General features: G+C 44.2%; 1 protein-coding gene across 3 annotated transcripts in view; it reads right to left on the bottom strand.

Annotated features, from left to right (window-relative positions):
- CAMK1D (calcium/calmodulin dependent protein kinase ID) overlaps window positions 1–20,291 on the bottom strand; it is a 486,434-nt gene that overhangs the window by 377,402 nt on the left and 88,741 nt on the right. The gene's annotated exons all lie outside the window — the stretch shown is intronic.

The following is a 20,291-nucleotide window of genomic DNA, read 5'->3' as shown; positions in this document are numbered from 1 at the left end:
AAAGCAATGATCTGCTTTCATACTGGCATGGACTGGCTAAATACAAGTCATACGAGACTAAATTCACTCCTTTGTTTAATATGGTTTTGTATAACACCTTCAGTTTACTTTAAAATCATTTGACACGGACAGCATGATATTCTCCATGTGCTAGTTGCTGTAAATGTCAATTCTAAGGACAGTCAGTTACCCTAATCAATAACTCATACCCCCTCCACCAAAGACATGGACAAGAATGTTTTCAGCTGTTTGCTTCATATTGTCCCAAACTGGAAACAACCAAATGTCCATCAACTATAGAAAGGAACCTAAACTTTATATGATGGAATTACAGAGCAATGGGGAAAAAATGAATAACTTTTACATGCAACAACATGAACCAATGTCATAAAACATAAGTGCAATTCCATTTATATGGAATTTAAAAGCAGGCAAAACTAATCTAAGGTGACAACGGTCAGAATCGTGATTACCAGGCTGGACACAGTGGCTCACGCCTATAATCCCAACACTTTGGAAGGCCAAGGCGGGCGAAATGCTTGAGCCCAGTAGTTCGACACCAGCCTGGGCAACAAGGCAAAACCCCCATCTCTACAAAAAAATACAAAAATTAGCTGGGTGTGGTGGTGCACACCTGTAGTCTCAGCTACTTGGGACGGTGAGGCAGGAGGATCGCTTGCGCCTGGGAGGTCAAGGCTGCAGTGAGCCCTGGTCATGTCACTGCACTCCAGCCCAAGCTACAGAGCAAGATCCTCTATCCTTACATGAGATTCCCAAAAAGGTCCAGCCATTGGTTTGGGAAATTTCTGGCTGCCTGAGGCTCCTCCTAGGGTAAGAGAATCCTGGTTTTGGAATACTGGAAAATCTGCCTCGAGGAAAGCTTTCATCCAAAGTGGCACTCAGAGCACGTAGGAAGGCACAGAGCAGGGACTCCTGATGACAGAACCACCACCCAGACTGTACTCGGCCGGCCGGCCGGCCTGCTCACACATTTCCTAAATAAGGGGTCTTATGTGAATTTGGTATGAAACTTGCTTGCATTATAACCTGGCAATAAGAATGTAGAACAGCTAACTGTCATTCACTTAAAATTTTACCTACTAAAAAACCTGAGCGCGGACAGCCAATCTGGATTAGTTCCATTCTCCAGAGGTTTGCAGATTATTAGATGAATGGCAACATAGCACAGGCACAGAGGCTCACACCTGTAATCCCAGCACTTTTAGGGGCTGAGGCAGGAGGATCACTTGAGTCCAGGATTTCAAGACCAGCCTGGGGAACACAGCGAGACTCCATCTTTACAAAAAATTTAAAAATTTGCCAGGCATGACAGTGCACACCTATAGTCCCAGCTACTCAGGAGGCTGAGGCAGGAGAATCGCTTGAGCCCAGGAATTTGAGGCTGCATTGAGGTATGCTGTGCCACGGCACTCTTCACCCAGGTGACAAAGTAAGACCTTGTCTCTAAAAAAAATTAAAATTCGGCCGGGAGTGTTGGCTCACACCTGTAATCCCAGCACTTTGGGAGGATGAGGCAGATGGATCACGAGGTCAGGAGATTGAGACCATCTTGGCTAACACAGTAAAGCCCCATCTCTACTAAAAATACAAAAAATTAGCCAGGCGTGGTGGCACGCGCCTGTAGTCCCAGCTATTCAGGAGGCTGAGGCAGGGGAATTGCTTGAACCCGGGAGGCAGAGGTTGCAGTGAGCTGAAATCGCGTCACTGCACTCCAGCCTGGGTGATAGAGTGAGACTCCATCTCAAAAACAAAAACAAAAACAAAAAATTAAATTCAAAAAAAGAATGGCAGCCTGCTGTCCACATAATATAGTGAGAAATTTCCTTAAAAATGAAATGAAGACAGGAACTAGAAGCAAGAAAAACTGGACCGATAAACAACTGCACAGCAGGACCCAACCAGGGGGAGGGTTTCAACAGCCCCCACAGAGCTCTGCTGCTGGCCCCTTCCTCTTCAGCATTTTTATTGGTGACTTGTACAGAGAAAGGATATGATCATCATGTTTGTGGACAACGCAAAATTAAACCACACTCAGAATTCTAAAAGATCTTGACAGGCTGATATAATGAGCTGGATCTCACAAGATTGTGCACAAAAATTAACAACTCAGAACAAATCAGGCAAGGCTCCATGATAAAATGTATCATAGTTGTTACATTTAAAACTTTAGGGGTTTTGGATAACCAGCAGTTCAGGTAAGTCCATGTAAGTCAGAAGTGTGTTGTGGTTGCCAAAAATGCAATGCCTGTATTATATTTCAACAAGTTTCCTTTTAAAAATGTAATGCAACATATTCATACACCGATATTCCTAGCAGCATGATTCACAATAACCAAAAGGTTACTCTGAGAGTCCATGGACAGATGAATGGGTAAGCGAAATATGGTCTAGCCATACAACAGAATATTATTTGGCCTTAAAAAGGAAGAAAATTCTGGCCGGGCACAGTGGTTCATGCCTGTAATCCTAGCACTTTGGGAGGACGAGGCAGGCGGATCATGAGGTCAGGAGTTCAAGACCAGCCTGGCTAACACAGTGAAACCCCATCTCCACTAAAAATACAAAAATTAGCCAGGTGTGGTGGTGGACGCCTGTAATCCCAGCTACTCAGGAGGCTGAGGCAGGAGAATCGCTTGAATCTGGGAGGTGGAGCTTGCAGTGAGCCGAGATCGTGCCACTGCACTCCAGCCTGGGTGACAGAGCGAGACTCCGTCTCAAAAAAAAAAAAAGGAAGAAAAGTCTGACCTATGCTTCGGACTGGATGGAGCTTGAGGTCTGAGTGAAATAAGCCAGTCATAAAAAGGCAAATATTGACGAATCCACTTCAACAAGGCCCCTAGAGTAGTCCAACTCATAGAGGGAGAAAGTAGAATGGGGCCGGCCATAGACTGGGAGGACAGAAGATGAGGAGTTGCTGTTGAATGAGGGCAGAGTTTCTGTTTGGGAAGATGAAAAAGTTCTGGAGATGGATGGTGACGATGGCTGCACAACAATGTGAATATACTTCATGCCACTGAACTGTATGCTTAAAAACAGTCAAAATGGGCCAGGCGCGGTAGCTCACGCCTGTAATACCAGCACTTTGAGAGGCCGAGGCAGGTGGATCACCTGAGGTCAGGAGTTCGAGACCATCCTGACCGATATGGTGAAACCCCGTCTCTACTAAAAATACAAAAATTAGCCAGGCATGGTGGTGCATACCTGTAATCCCAACTACTCGGGAGGCTGAGGCAGGAGAATTGTTTGAACCCAGGAGGCGGAGGTTGCAGTGAGCCGAGATTGCACCACTGCACTCCAGCCTGGGCGACAGAGCGAGACTCGGTCTCAAAAAAAAAAAAGTCAAAATGGTCAAACTTACATTAATACATATTACTATAATGTGTATTAATATATGGACCATAATGCGTATTTATACGTACAAACACATATACAAATAAATGTATATTTATACATTATAAATAATTGTACTGTTGTATACAATATTGTATATTTATATAATTATTTATAATATATAAATATTTATTCAGTCCACATAACATTCTGAGAAATTTCCTTATGATTTCCTTGTAAATGAAAGGAAGAAAGGGGCTAGATGTGAGAAAAACTGGACACTGTATATTTATACAACATAAATCAATATAAATAATTGTATAAATATTGTAAATTCAGTTTACAATAATACATATTACCATGTTTTTAAGAACCCAAGAAATGCAATGCAATCATCTGCTCCATTAATGTGAACAAAGGTCATTGTCGGGTTCCATACGCTGCTCTCAGAACACACCTGAAAACAGTGTGAAAACAGGCTTGCAAAGGGATCTGCAAACACCGCCCACCTGACTCACCTGCTCCACGAGCCTCTCCTCCTTCCCTCTCAAGTGGGCTTTGCCTCTGAACCTGGATGGTTCCTCTCCCTCAATGAAGGGACTATTGGCCACTTGGAAAAGGAGGCGGCTCCCAGCACATGTGCTGCTTCAGATCCGCAATGTCTCTGTTGCTCTGGTTCCTGGGACCCCGGGGGTCAAAGGCCCATCGGCCAGAGTAGCCCCCAGGACACTCAGAACATGGGCATCCCCCAGGGAATCTTCCAGAAGCCTGAGCTCCCTGCTCCACTTCCTCTCTGACCCACTCTCCAACACACACACACAAAAACACACAACCATCCTCAAGTCTCTGCCTCCCAACGCAACAAAGGATTGGTATATTCATTTACTCCACAAATATTCAGAGTTTAAGAGAAATTGTAAAATAAATTCTTTGAAAGATTTACCAGTTCAAGAAATGCGTATCATGTATATGAATGACAAATTAATATTTATTAAGTGCCACTATTATCAGAATTTATCTCATTTCTCTCACCCCCTCTAAATAAATTAGTCTGTGAAGCTGACACAGGAAAAGAGATGCCCCAGGGTGGAAAACCTCAAGTGGAGCCAGGGCACTGGGTCCCTAGGGATACCAGGTCCCAAGAAGAAGGCAAGAGTGAAGAGGGAGCAGGTTCCCAATGTCTACAGCAGAATCTCCCCCAGACCCTCCTACCTCTTCCTCCTCCCAAGGCAAGAGAACGGACTTACCCAGCTGGACAGGAGGGGATGGAGGGCACCAGCCCAGCTCCTTCTCCCTCCTTTCTCTTGGGAACCCGCTGGAAGCCCACAGACTACATCTCTCCTCTGAGCCTGCAGGGGGCTAGGGGGACTGCTTCTGAGGTTGAGAGTGAGGAAGTCCTTTATTAAAACATGCCCCAGTCCTCCAATGGAACTTTCATCAGGAATGAATTTAACATTTTGATCTCCATCTGCCTGGCCCTCAGCCCTGCTTCTCAATTAGTTCAGAGCTCATGCAGGAAAGAATGGTTCTCCTGACTCCCCGGCCCGTGGCAGACACACCTAGCACCGTGCCTCTTACACGGCAGCAGGTCTGGGTGGGAGGTCTTCAAAGCTGGTTCTCACAGTGGGAGCCTGCATGAGGCACAGGACATGCCAGTTGGCTCTAACCTCTGGGGCCAGCAGCACCTGATAGCCACCAGGCAGTCAAAGCATGACTTTTTCATTCTTCTTTTATTCTGGAACAATGGGAGTTTCCTTAGACAGGTAACCCAATAGACCCAGCATTTAGCCTCCTTGAAGAAAACACCAGAGTCTCAAATAACAAAACAAAACTAAATGCAAAGGGCTGTCCAAGTCCTCACTGTAACTCGAAATGGCATTAGGAACATTTATGGAGACTAGAAAATACAAGACCTCAAACCTGCTGGGCCTCAGACCAGGACACAGCCTCCTTCTCTCTGGCCAGTACACAAGTCATCAAACCACTGTCCATGCGTGATCTGCCCAATCTACAAGCCAAGCCCAGCTGGAGACACCACTAACCCATCCCTATTTATTCTCTTAACCAAATAACTTCCAGATTTCCATTTCACCTTGCTAGAGAGCCATGTTTATGTCTCTAAAGCTTCAATCCTTCTTTAAGAACAAGAAATTAATAAAATCACAACGGCACTTCCTAATGGTATTAAACATAAAACTTTCATGCTTATATAAACCTGAGAGCTCATGTAGTTAGTTCCACCTCCTCATTCCCCACATGAAGTGACTGTGGAGCTGTAAACTCAGTATATAACCCAACTGTAACTGGGGAAACTGGAATATAAACTGGATATTAGAGGATATTAAGAAATTAGTATTAATTGTGTTAGTTGTGATAACGCTATTTTAATTACATAAGGAAACTTCCTTCTTCCTTCCTTCTTTCCCTTTTTCCTTCCCTCCTTCCTTCTTTCTCTCTCTCCCTGCCCTCCCTCCCTTCCTTCTTTCCTTCCTTGGGTGAAGGAACAGAGATTGACACCACTGTTAGTATGGGTGTAACGTCAAGACGTCTCCAATTTACTTTTTTTTATACATGTGTCTTTTTTTTGAGACGGAGTCTCGCTCTGTCGCCCAGGCTGGAATACAGTGGTGTAATCTCGGCTCACTGCAACCTCTGCCTCCCAAGTCAAGCGATTCTCCTACCTCAGTCTCCCAATTAGCTGGGATTACAGGCACCTGCCACCATGCCCAGATAATTTTTATATTTTTAGTAGAGTTGGGGTTTCGCCATGTTGGCCAGGCTGGTCTCAAATTCCTAACCTCCAGTGATCCACGCACCTAGGCCTCCCAAAGGATTATAGGCGTGGGCCACCATGCCCAGCCAACATGTGTCTTTTTTTAAGCTTTATTGAGGTATGACTGACAAATAAAAATGGTATATATTTACGGTATACAACATGATGTTTTGATATATGTATACATCGTAACATGATGTTTTGATATATGTATACATCGTAAAATGATCACCATGATCAAGCTAACATACCTATCACCTGCCATCATCACCCCTTGTGTGCGTGTGATGATGGCACTTGAGATCTACTCTCTTAGCAAATATCTTCAATTTTTTTTTTTTTTAAACAGCTGGCCTGACCTAGGGTATACACAGCTGGTTAGTGGACAAGCTGGTTAACAGCAAGCGTGATTCCTGCCAAGGCTGTTTTCAACGTGCTGTACTCTCAACACGGGAGCAGCTACACAAGACGACAGGGCCCTTCAGACAGCCACACGGACCCTGCCCACTCAGCTTGGGGAGGTTCTACGTGTTCCCAATGAGGATGGCAGACAAGCCACACTTCAATGAGAGTAACTTGCTAGGTTGGCCTCTTTAGCTGATCTTAATGGCCAAATACTCATGTAACACTGGCCCAGGTAACATTTGTTCTGAGTTTCAAAGATCACATCAGTGCACCAAGGAGCTCGAATCTTTCATAACATAGTAACATGACATAATAGAATCTGGATAGAATCATACAATAACAATCACAAACTGCTTGCTGTGTACCAGGGACTATTCTAAGTGTTTACAATAATGATCTCAGTAAATCACAACATCCGATGAGATTATTATCTCCATCACATTGATGAAGTAACCAGGACACAGAGAAGTTAAGAAACCCACCAAAACCACGGAGCCCTACACGACAGTCAGCATTTTGGATGACTCAGCCATACATGCCCCTGTGATCACACTCCATTTCCGGATAGTCACATTTCATGTTTTTCACCGGGAGGAATGGTCCGGGGATAATTTCTTTTCATTCCTGTCTTTAAAAATAGTACAAAAGGATAAAAACAAAAAGTAAAAGAGAAAAATAAAATCTGCCACAGAGGCTAAAACAACATATCTGTGTCGAAAAAATTTTTTTCACTTTGTTTTTCTCAACAAAAATTCAAATCACTCAAGTACTGCTTGACTCTCTTCTCCAAACAGACCTAGGCAAGAAGTCCGTAGTATCTCTAAACAAATCTAGGCAAGAAACCAGACGGCTCTACGGTTTCTCCTCCAGAGAACTCTGTGGGCCGGGCATGGTGGCCCATACCTGTAATCTCAGCACTTTGGGTGGCTGAGGCAGGAGGATCACTTGAGGCCAGGAGTTCAAGATCAGCCTGGGCAATATAGACAAACAAAAAAAATAAAAATAAAAATAGTAAAAATAAAAATACAAAAAGTAAAAATAAGTTAAAAAGTCCAGGCATCGTGGCTCACACCTGTAATCCCAACACTTTGGGAGGCCAAGGCAGGAGGATCACTTGAGGCCAGGAGTTCAAGATCAGCCTGGACAATATAGAGAAACAAAAAAAACAAAAATAAAAATAAGTAAAAATAAAAATACAAAAAGTAAAAGTAAGTAAAAAAGTCCAGGCGTCGTGACTCACGCCTGCAATCCCAACACTTTGGGAGGCCAAGGCAGGAGGATCACTTGAGATCAGGAGTTCGAGACTAGCCTGACCAACATGGTGAAACCCTGTCTCTACTAAAAATAGAAAAAAATTAGCCAGGTGTAGTGGCACACACCTGTAATCCCAACTACTTGGGAGGCTGAGGCAGGAGAATCACTTGAATCCAAAGGCAGAGGTTTCAGTGAGCCAAGATTGTGCCATTGCACTTCAGCCTGGGCAACAAGAGCGAAACTCCATCTCAAAAAATAATAATAATAAAAATAAGTTAAAAAAAAAAAAAATTAGCCAAGCATGGTGATACATACCTGTAGTCCTCATTACTCAGGAGGCTGAGGCAGGAGGATTGCTTGAGCCCAAGAGTTCAAGACTACAGTGAGCTACGAAATTAACTTAAAAATTAATATTTTTTTTTTGAAATAGGATCTCACTCTATCACCAAGGCTGGAATGCAGTGGCACAATCTTGGCTTACTTCAGTCCCAACCTCTCCGGCTCAAGCAATCCTCCCACCTCACTCTTTTGAGTAGTTGGGACCCCAGGTGCACACAACTACACTCAGCTAATTTCTTAATTTTTTGTAGAGACGGGGTCTTGCTATGTAGCCCAGGCTGTTCTCCAACCCTTGGCCTCAAGCAATCTTTCTGTCTCAGCTTCCCAAAGTGCTGGGATTACAGGCATGACCACCACACCTAGCCCTAAAAATTTAAACATTTTAAAAAAAGGAAAAAACTATCTGAAGGCTGCCCAGTGGCCAGCAGAGGCCTCTCATCATGATATATCAGAAAGTTATCAGTTATTCCCTTTAAGGACTCTAGGTGAGTTTCTGCAGAAAGAGTGACATGGGAAATAAATTTTGGTTGGCCTTCCAATACCTTTGCTAACTTCTCCAATATTGATAATGACTTTCAACTAACCTTTATAATTTAATTACTTCTTGAAAGTGGTGCCTTCTGAAGCTAACATGAGATACAGACCATTCTACAGAAGAATATATTCAATAAAAAAGACAGAGAAAGAGAGACACAGTGGAAAAAACTTAGACCCAAACACTGAGTTTCGAGGATCCCAGAAAAGGAGACGTCTTAAACAACCCATCCTAGACATGGTGAAATGTCTTAGGATGAACTGGGGAAGCTGCCAGTTGGGACATTCCCTAGTTCTATTCCAAAATCCCTTCCCTACATTTAGTCCAATTTAAGGTATCTCATGTAATTCTCAGAAAAGGTCAAAGAATTCTCAAAGGAAGTGAACATCCAACTAAGATACAGCACACAGTATCTGACAGCAGAGAAGGAAGGGTAGACTCAAACCAGAACAACAAGGACAAAGAGTTCTAACTCCAAAGGGCTTGGGAATCACTGGCATAGAGCTTGCTGTAAAGTCTCCAACTGCAAAAAGAGAAAGGATTTATATCATGGCTACTATCCATACTTTAAAAACATCTCAGCTTCCTCAAACACTAGTGTCAGAGGCACTGGAACCAGATCAACTCCATCTTGAGTAGGGGCTGGGTAAAATGAGGCTAAGACCTCCTGGTCTGCATTCCCAGACAGTTAAGGCATGCTAAATCACAGGATGAGATGGGAGGTCAGCACAAGATACAGGTCATAAAGACCTTGTCGATAGAACAGGCTGTGGTAAAGAAGCGGCCAAAACCCACCAAAACCAAGATGGCGACGAGAGTGACCTCCTGTTGTCCTCGCTGCTACACTCCTATCAGCGCCATGACAGTTTGCAAATGCCAAGGCCACGTCATGAAGTTACCCTACATGGTCTAAAAGGGGAGGCATGAATAATTCACCCCTTGTTTAGCATATCATCAAGAAATAACCATAAAAGTGGGAAACCAGCAGCCCTCGGGGCTGCTCTGTCTATGGATTAGCCATTCTTGATTCCTTTATTTTCTTAATAAACTTGCTTTCACTTTACTCTATGGACTTGCCCTGAATTCTTTCTTGCACGAGACCCAAGAACCATCTCTTGGGGACTGGATCATGACCCCTTTTCTGTAACACTGGCAGGCTGAAGGATGAAGTAATAATTGAGGCAAAGAGACTATATTTCATATCTGCAAAAGAAATGAACAGTACTATCTGCAAATAACAGATGCCTCTCACACAGAATACCTTTATTTCCCTCGCTGGGAACGTTTCATTCTTTTTCAAAATTTGTTATGGTTAAAATTAGCATTTGACATTCACAAAAAAAACGCCAACAACATGTCTATATCTGCTATTATGACTTCACCATTCATTCACCTCTGAACTGACTTTCAAAACATCGTTAACTTCAGCCAGCAAACAACAGTCAGGCACAAAGATAAGGAAGACAATTAAAAGTTATACTAACAATAAAAACAAATGAGCAATATAATTCTCTGCAGTTGTCAGGACATGGTTTATGACTTTTACATTAAAAGGACTTTTTCTTTTTATTCTTACAGACAGTACAAAAGCAATGATGATCATGGCTAAAGGCAAGTCAGTGGGTGGGGAAAACGGCCTTGGGAAAGTTTCCAGTCTAAAAAAGCACGTTAACAGTACTCGATGGCGATATTTTGAATACCCAAAGAAAAGTCTGTCTACTCTTCTGCCCAGTCTGTAAGGGCGATGCTAACATTGAAACCAGTCAAGGAACAAGAGCAAACAGGACAATGGCCCGTCTTCATGCGAAAGGAAGCCAAAACAAAATGGCAGAACCAAAACTAAGTCTGACTAAATTCTACTCATTCTCCAAGGTAAGTTTTCATTTCAGAACCCTCACATGAACTCTAATCAGGGTAAACCAAAAATAAAATTCTAAACCCCGCCCCCACAACTGACTGAATGGAGGACCTTCCTCTTTCTTGGCCAAGGGGATTCCAAAGTTAACCTGAAAGGCTAGTGCAGGGCATGATGGGAAGGGAGGATCAGACATGCCTCATTCTACCTTCCTCCCTTTGGAATTCAGCCATGACTGGCCAGCATGCATTAACATTCAAACAGAAATCTTAAGACTGAGAAAACAGATGCTTTGTAGCAATAAGATACCAAATTCCAGCCTGTCTCTAGCATAGCATCATGTGACAGATAGCCGGCCCTGAAAGAAATCAAAGTATTTTACCCCAACATGCATTTCTTTGACATATTTTGAAATGACCCTGCAAAGCTGTCTCTTGTGGGGAAAATCTACATTCTGTAGCGAATCCCATCCCCTTTCCACATCTTTTCCTGTTCCAGGAGAGATTTAACTAAGAGTCTGGCACCTTTACTGGCTAATCTCTCTGAAGCCTGTTACCTGGAGGCTTCATCTGCATAATAAAAACCTTGGTCTCCACAACCCCTTATCTCAACCCAGACATTCCTTTCTATGGATTCCACATCTTTAGATAATAACTTAACTCTTTCAACCAATTGCTAATCAGAAAATCTTTGAATGCACCTGTATTCAATATCTATTCCAAAATCTGCATTCAAAGATTTTGGAAATCTTTGCTTCAAGTTGTTCTGGCTTTCTAGACCAAACCAACGTACACCTTAAATACAATATTGATTGATGTCTGCCTCTAACTTCTGTCCCTCTAAAATGTATAAAACCAAGCTACACCCCAACCGCCTTGGGCACATGTTCACAGGACGTCCTGGGGCTGTATCATAGGCCTTGGTCATTGATATTTGGCTCAGAAGAAACCTCCTTAAATATTTTACAGAGTTTGACTCTTTTCATCAACATCAGCATATACACCTCCTCAAAGCCTCAGAGGCCAAGGAAACGCAGGTTTACATGATGGTTCTTATGCCTGACTGTCAGAGGCATGTGAACCAGAGCAACTCCATCTTGAACAGGAGCTGGGTAAAACAAGGCTGAGACCTACTGGGCTGCATTCCCAGATGGTTAAGGCATTCCAAGTCACAGAATAAGATAGGAGATCGGCACAAAACACAGGTCATAAAGACCTTGCTGATAAACCAGGTTGCAGCAAAGAAGCCGGCCGACCAAAACCCACCAAAACCAAGATGGCGATGACAGTGACCTCTGGTTGTCCTCACTGCTACACTCCCGCCAGCACCATGACAGTTTACAAATGCCACAGTAACGACAGGAAGTTACCCTATATGGTCTAAAAAGGGGAGGCATGAATAATCCGTCCCTTGTTTAGCATATCATCCAGAAAGAAACATAAAAATGGGAAACCAGGCTGGCTGCAGTGGCTCGTGCCTATAATCCCAGAACTTTGGGAGGCCAAAGTGGCTGGATCACTTGAGGTCAAAAGTTCGAGACCAGCCTGGCCAACATGGTGAAACTCCGTCTCTACTGAAAATACAAAAATTAGCTGGGCGTGGTGGTGGGCACCTATAATCCCAGCTACTCAGGAGGCTGAGGCAGGAGAATCGCTTGAACCCGGGGAGCAGAGGCTGCAGTGAGCCAAGATCACTCCACTTTACTCCAGCCCGGGCAAAAGAACAAGACTCCGTCTCAAAAATAAAAAAAAAATAGGAAACCAGCAGTCCTCAGGGCTGCTCTGTGGAAGAGCCATTCTTTTACTCCTTTACTTTCCAAAGAAACTTGCTTTCACTTTACTCTATAAACTCACCCTGAATTCTTTCTTGTGTAAGATCCAAGAACCCTCTCTTGGGGTCTGGATCAGGACCCCTTTCCTGTAACACGACTATACGAGCACAACACATGGTTCGTGCCTTCGTGAAGGTCATCACGACGCTATATTGCAACTACAAGCTTTTATCCTTGTTTCTGTCCCCTGCTATGTCATCGCAGAGATTCTCAGAATGGAGGCAACATAGGTTAGCCCTCTCTGTTTGACCATGGTGCCTGGTGTAGAGTGAGCATCCGTCATATCTGTTCCATGAATACTGAATACATTTTATAAATAGGCAAACCCCGAGATCTGCCACACATAAACATCTTTCCTCCTCAAGTCAATTTCACTACTGAGGCTTCACGTCTTTGAATCTGTTTTCCAGAGTCCTTAGATACATGGATAAATATATTTCTGAGACCTCAGTGTTTTCGCTACTGCTGTGAGTTCATATGTAGACGGAATAAAGAAAATGGCTCAAAATGGAAGGGAAACGTTAGAAAGCAAAGAAATAGTGAGAAAAGAGAAGTAGAAAAGTAAAAGAAATGAGAAGACAAGACAAAATGGGAAGAAAGCAAAGAAATACCAGACTTTGGCCTGAAATTTGCCATCACACTGCTGTCTCCTGTCATGGTTAAATTTTGGACGTTTCCAAATATACTCACATCTAACATGCTTCTCCTTACAAATGAAACGGATGAAGTCGGTTTTCACTTTTCCTAAAATGCTCAACAATGGTTACAAGTTCCTTTCTGATCCTTTCCTTCTTAGGAAAGAAGAAAAAAACACTCCACATAAAACCTTTCAGAACCTAAAGCGTGACATCAGCAGGATGACTTTGGACTCAGGAAAAGTCTAGAAAGTCTTTTAAGCTGAGATGCATTTTTGAGGTTTGGGGTGACAAAAAAACTAAAAACAGTGTCTATGTATAGAAGGGCTTTGCAAGTCTATCTGAAATAAAACATTCACAGAATAAAATTCCATTTCCATATAACGTCTAAGAGAAATCAAAGTTTTTTTGTTTGTTTGTTTTTGAGACACAGCCTCTTTCTGTCACCCAGGCTGGAGTGCAGTGGCGCAATCTCAGCTCACAGCAAGCTCTGCCTCCTGGGTTCACGCCATTCTCCTGCCTCAGCCTCCTGAGTAGCTGGGACTACAGGCACCCGCCACCACATCTGGCTAATTGTTTGTATTTTTAGTAGAGACGAGGTTTCACCATGTTAGCCAGGATGGTCTCCATCTCCTGAACTCATGATCCACCCGCCCTGGCCTCCCAAAGTGCTGGGATTACAGGCGTGAGCCACCGTGCCCGGCCTCAAAGTTTTAAGAAAAACAAGTTATTAAGAAAGACTACCTTCATAGGTCCTTGAGCCTAGAGTTCACATTTTATTGAGTTTTGGTCCATTTGAATTCTTTAATAAGACTTGAAGAATTATTACTGCTGCATTTTATACCATCAAAGAGATTCTCTTTTATAACTTGAAAAATAAAGTACACATTTCCTTTTTTCCCCGCACTTTTGTGCAAGAAAATTTATTTTATACAACTTCCAATCCATTCTGTGTCCTAGAGATTTGACGGAAACTGATGATAATCAAGTGCTTCTCAGTTCATCTGGGGGCTTTAGTTGTCATCTTTGAGTATGGAATAGAATATAAAAAGAAAAGGTAAGTTTAGCCTTGGGGGTGGGGGGAAGAGTGTGGCTTTTTACTTTTTCTTCTTTTTTTTTTGAGACAGAGTCTCATTCTGTTGCCCAGGCTGGAGTGCAGTGGCACAATCTTGGCTTCACTCCTGGGTTGAAGCGATTCTTGTTCCTTGGCCTCCCAAGTAGCTGGGATTACAGGCATGTGCCACCACACCCAGATAATTTTTTTTTTTAAGTAGAGACAGGGTTTCACCATGTTGGCCAGGCTGGTCTCGAACTCCTGGCCTCTAGTGATCTACCCGCCTCAGCCTCCCAAAGTGCTGGGATTACAGGTGTAAGGACTTTTTTTTTTTAACAAAAGAAACACATTAAAAATTTATTTAAAGGCCAAGTGCAGTGGCTCATACCTATAATCCCAGTACTTTGGAAGGCCAAAGTGGGTGGATCACTTGAACCCAGGAGTTCAAGACCAGCCTGGGCAAGATGGTGAAAACCCATCTCTAAAAAAATACAAAAATTAGCCAGGCCTGTGGCATATGCCTGTAGTCCCAGCTACCTGGGAGGCTGAGGCAAGAGGATCACTTCAGCCCAGCAGATGGAGGCTGCAGTGAGCCAAGGTCGCACCACTGCACTCCAGCCCGGGTGACAGAGTGTGAGACTGTCTCCGAAAGAAAACAAAAATTAATGTAAGTCATATGTGACATGAGAGCCTTCAGAAATGAAGCCCAAACAACCCAGGAAAAACTGTCTATTTTTATGGACAGTCATGCTGAAGTATGATTGGAGGACGAAAGGGTATCATTTAATGGTAATAAACAAGGAGAAACTTAGCAAGGCCTGCTTTTTCAAATTCTTCTTGGCCTCCTGGAATAGGGCAGAACCCCACTGGAATGAGGGTCTTATGACCGACTTTCAGGCAGGCCAGAGAATTCTTTTTGGCCCACTTTAGGGGAAAAGGGTTAGAGAAGGTTAGAGAGTGACCTTCCTGCTTCTGCAGTTTCCTCCATTTCCTTCAGCCTGAAATATTTAGTATGCCAAGATGCTGTATTTTCAGGTAGCATTTCCTGCATCCCATCATATATAAAGATCATTTTTGATTATGAAGCCTACAGGACAGGAACCATGTTTTATCACCTGTGTGTTTCCCAAGGCCTGAGCACTGCACCTGGCATACACCGTATCTCATATACTTTATTGAGGTATAATTTATCCGCAATAAACTGCGTTCATTTAAAGTGTACCATTGAGTTCAACTGCTGTCACACCAAATTAAACAAAAAAATAGATATCTGGCTGGGCACAGTGGCTCACACCTGTAATCCCAGCACTTTGGGAGGCCGAGGCAGGTGGATCACCTGAGGTCAGGAGTTCAACACCAGCCTGGCCAACATGGCGAAACCCCATCTCTACTAAAAGTACAAAAATTAGCGAGGTGTGGTGGCATCCACCTGTAGTCCCAGCTACTCAGGAGGCTGAGGCAGGAGAATTGCCTCCTGCCTCCGGAAGGCGGAGGCTGTAGTGAGCCAAGATCATGCCACTGCATTACAGCCTGGGTGACAGAGGCAGACTCTGTCTCAAAAAAAAAAAAATCCAAAAAGACAACGTATAGTAGGAATGGCAGGAAAAAGACCTACTGTTTCATAGTTATGACATAATGCAAGTAAGACTTTTATGAGGAGTTTCAAGGAAATGAACCCCAGGCCAAACCCACATCTGCCTTTCTCTGACTTAGAGAATCTGCTGCTAGAAAGTAAGACAAGTAATATGGTTTGGCTGTGTCCCCACCCAAATCTCACCTTGAATTACAGTTCCCATAATTCCCACATGTTATGGGAGGGACCCAGTGGGAGCTCACTGAATCACGGGGTGGTTTCCCCCATACTGTTCTCGTGGTAGTGAGTAGGTCTCTCACGAGATCTGATGGTGTGATAAGGGGTTTCCCTTTTCACCTGGTTCTCATTCTCTCTCTTGCCTGCCGCCATGTAAGATGTGCATTTTGCCTTCCGCCATGATTGTGAGACCTCCCCAGACACATGGAACTGTGAGTCCATTAAACCTCTTTTTCTTTATAAATTACCCAGTTTTGGGTATGTCTTCATCAGCAGCGTGAAAATGGGCTAATATGAAAACTCTAGGCCACTCACGTCTTTCCCATTTTATTTAGAAAAACAAAATCTCCTCAGATTCGTCTTATATCAAAGACACAGCAGAACAAACAAGTAAGTCCTCGATCCCTCTCTCAGGATTCCCGGGACAGTGAATTCAACTGCAAATCACTCAGCAGTGTGGCTCTGCAACCGGGACCCTTCACCAATATGCACATTGACGACACTACCTACAGCAGGGAGGAGGACTGCTGAGAGCAAACCCCACAGCTGTCATCACAGCCAAGCCCTAAAATGCAGGCAAACAATAACATGTATATCCTTTCAGTCATGCCCATTTAACAGCAATAATGCTCCCTGAAAAAAATAAAGGGACATATACACATGCACAGAGTAATTTTGAAAAACACGTGGCTCTACCTGTCCAGCCTCCAGTCAATAAATGCCCCCATAGATGGGAGCTTTCGATAAATATTAAACCATAACAAACAACCGCTCAGGGCTCTGAGACGTATGCAGCCTTTTCACCCACAGAAAGCACCTGTCAAGAATGACTTCGAATATGAGTTATGAAAAAGAAAAATAATGTTGGTCTGTGGTACACAAGGCAAAGTCCTCAGCCTGCGCAATGGAACTTGGGATAATAGGCCCTGGTAGACGCAGACAATAGTGCCTGACGTCTGTCCTACCGTGGCGACAATCTCCCACACGTGACGGGCATATGACTCTATTTTAATAAACAGGAGGCGAAGAGACAGGAAAGAGCCTGCACCAGAAAGCTGAGGTTTGGGGAAAATTCCATAGGAAGCAAAAAAATCAATTAGAAATATTAAGTCTTTCTTAAAAAATTAAAGTAACACGGTGCTGTCCAAGGATGCAGTTTGTATTTAACGTCCAAAGGCAGGTTTGCTGTTATTGTTACTTCACTAAAATCAAGACCATTAACTCTGTGGTAGAATGGAGCAAGGCAGGGAAGAAAAACAAAGGCTTCCTCTAAGGAGAAATAATTTATTGCATCTCTACCGCAATGCCTCAACCTTCAAAAGTCATGGTGAGAATTCTAAGTCTCAAGTCACTCCTAGCGCAACAACAAAAATGTGCAACCGCCACTCCTGGGTAAGAGGTCAGCAGTCGTTGCAAACTTCATTAAAATCTTTCATTCCCAAACCAGTGAAACAACATGTAAAAATGGCCCCAGTAAAGACAAGAATGTAACCTCAAAAAAAATTTTTTTAAAGAAAGATATGTCCAGGAATTTCAACTGATGGAATACCCAGTGCTTCAAAAACAGGGTTTTCTTAGAATCTTCTTAAGAAAGAAACTGAATGAATGTCATGGGGGATTATACCTTTTTCATCTTCCCAATTCAGCGGGGACAATAGCCACATGTATAATTCCATCATGACAGGGGAAGCAAAGTCTCAGAGATGGAAAAAAGACACCAAGAGCAGCTTAACATGTGGTCCCTCTCCAAGGAAGTCAGCGATGCAGCAGCCAAAAACAAAAGGAAAAGGTCCCAAGCTCAAGGTGAACGACCCACGACTTCAGGCACCTGAACTGCACTTTGCCAAGCCTGGTCCATCGTGGGGTGTGCAGAAAAGAGCACGTGCTTCAAAAGGCCCCCTCACAAGGCTGGCCCTTGGCTGGCACCTGAGAACCTGGATTCCAGGAGGGTTCCCACCATCCTAACTAAAGAGCAATTCACTGCACCTAAACAGTTTATGAAAGCAAAGTGGTTTTTGCTGAACATCTGCTTTCCTTCTGAGATTCTGGAATTTGGGTCTGTGCTAGGCAGCAGGTGCCTATGTGACCAGCTCTCAGTAAGAACCCTAACAAGAAGCTGATGTGAATATATACTGCAGGATTCCAAGTACATGACACTCTAGAAAAGGCAAAATACGGAGGCAGGAAAATAGTCAGTGATTGCCAGGGGTTGGAGACAGGGAGAGGAAAATATGCAGAAGAGGGAGAATTTTTAGGGCAGTGAAACTACTCTGTATGATACGATCATGGTGGATCCATGTCATTAGCTATTTGTCCAAATCCATAGAATGTGCAACACCAAGAGTAAGCCCTAATGTAAACTATGGACTCAGGGCGATCGTGACGTGTCATTGTGGGTTCATCAGCTGTAACCAAATGCCCCGCTCTGCTGGGGGATGTTGATAGTAGGGGAGCCTGTGCATGTGTGTGGGGCAGCGAGTATATAGGAAATCTCCGTATCTTCCATTCGGTTTTGCTATGAACCTCAAAATGCTTTAAAAACTAAAGTTTGGGCTGGGCGCAGTGGCTCACGCCTGTAATCCCAGCACTTTGGGAGGTCAAGGCGGGTGGATCACCTAAGGATGGGAGTTTGAGACCAGCCTGGCCAACATGGTGAAACCCCGTCTCCACTAAGAAAATACAAAAAAATTAGCCGGGCGTATGATAGCAGACGCCGGTAATCCCAGCTACTTGGGAAACTGAGGCAGGAGAATCTCTTGAACCCAGGAGGCAGAGGTTGCAGTAAGCTGAGATCGTGCCACTGCACTCCAGCCTGGGTGACAAAGCAAGACTCTGTCCAGATAGATAGACAGATAGATAGATAGACAGACAGATAGACAGACAGACAGACAGACAGACAGAGTCTGTTTAAGAAAAAAATATCTGGCTGCTGAGTCTAGCAAGCTTCCCTGGTAGATGCCATTTCACACATGTCACCACCACTCCTTGCTGATTGAACTAAGCTTGCCCTGTGTGCCCACCTCCCAGGAAGAGGACACTGGGAAATTTGTACCCACCTGATCTGCGCCCTGCCCCTGGTGCCTCTCCCCTGTGCTGATTTTGCTCTATGTCCTTTCGCTGTGATAAATCTTAGCCATGACTATGACCATAGGCTGAGAACTGTGAGTCCGTGAAGCGAATCATCAAACCTGGGGGTGGTCTTGGGGACCAACTCATGGGCACTTAATACGTGTATTGTGACTGATCAACTAAGCTCTAAAAATACCATAGATCTTGTCACACTGAGATCACCCGTTGGTCTCACGGATCCTGTATCAAGTCCTCATGCCAGCATGCCCACACAGATGCCCCCATGGGGCTCTGCTGCCAAGACAGCTTCCTCCATGAGGGCTGAGATGGGCTAACTACAGCATCCGAGCTTATGAGATCAGAATGTCAGGCATCCTACCAGGTAGGGGAACCTCTGCCCCCCAAAGGCTTTACCATCACCTCCTCGCCACCAGTGAACATGAACCCCACAGAAGTCAAAAGTTGTCCTTTCTTTCAAAAAACAAAGTCAGCAAGCCTCAATAAAATCCAGAATAATGCCTCCAACCAGCTTCCTAGATTTCCTTCGAGGGTCATGGCTCTTCACTCTCCTTGGACAAGCCTTCATCCAGCGAGCCTGAGGGATGTCCCTGAGAAGGGGCATGTGGCTTCCAGTGACTGTGAGGAGGAGGCACTCCACAAACCCTTAGGTCCACAGCAGACTCTAGACTCTATCGACAGGATGCCCAGGCTGGCCCAGGGAACTAGAACAAACCCCTGGGCACATGCGAGGCCTATACTTGGAAGAAGAAGACCAAGGAACCAGAGTGACTTTCAGGCCAAGGACAGGCTTGAGTCACAGATGAAGTGGGGGCCCGGACAGCCATTGGCACTCAGTCTCCCACCCCTAGAAGCAAGCCTTCCTTCCCGAGCTGTGTGGCACACAGGTACAGTCCTCTCAGGCTGTTCACCTGCATGCAATCACAGCTCAGAGCTGGACAGCCTAAGACTCAGTCCCAACTGTCCCCACCACCCCATTCTGCTCATCTACAGACAAGGATGGAGCCTCAGCAAGCTCTAGCATCTGATCCCTTCTTAACCTACTCTGTAAAGGAACATGCAAGGAAGGACTCACTCATGCATTTAGCACTGACTTATGGCAGCCAGGAGGCAGCATGAATACAGGACAATGAGAAGGATTTGGACCAGCATTCAAAGAGCTCACCACTGAGTTCTAAAACTGCATTCCCTGTCACCTCTGAAAATACCCCCAGCCACAGGTGACCTACATCCCTCATCTGTTAAAAAATGCAAACAAAAGAGGTCTTGTTGGAATCCTGCCAGGCATTAAAGCGTAGGAGAGTGGAAAGCAGCAGAAAAGCCTGGAGATGACCACTAAGCCATCCTCCAACCTGCTGGGCA

Source organism: Pongo abelii, chromosome 8 (assembly GCF_028885655.2).
Source record: "Pongo abelii isolate AG06213 chromosome 8, NHGRI_mPonAbe1-v2.0_pri, whole genome shotgun sequence".
Lineage (NCBI taxonomy): Eukaryota > Metazoa > Chordata > Mammalia > Primates > Hominidae > Pongo > Pongo abelii.
Note: the sequence above shows the minus strand (reverse complement) of the source record. Positions and strands in the feature narration are given on the sequence as shown.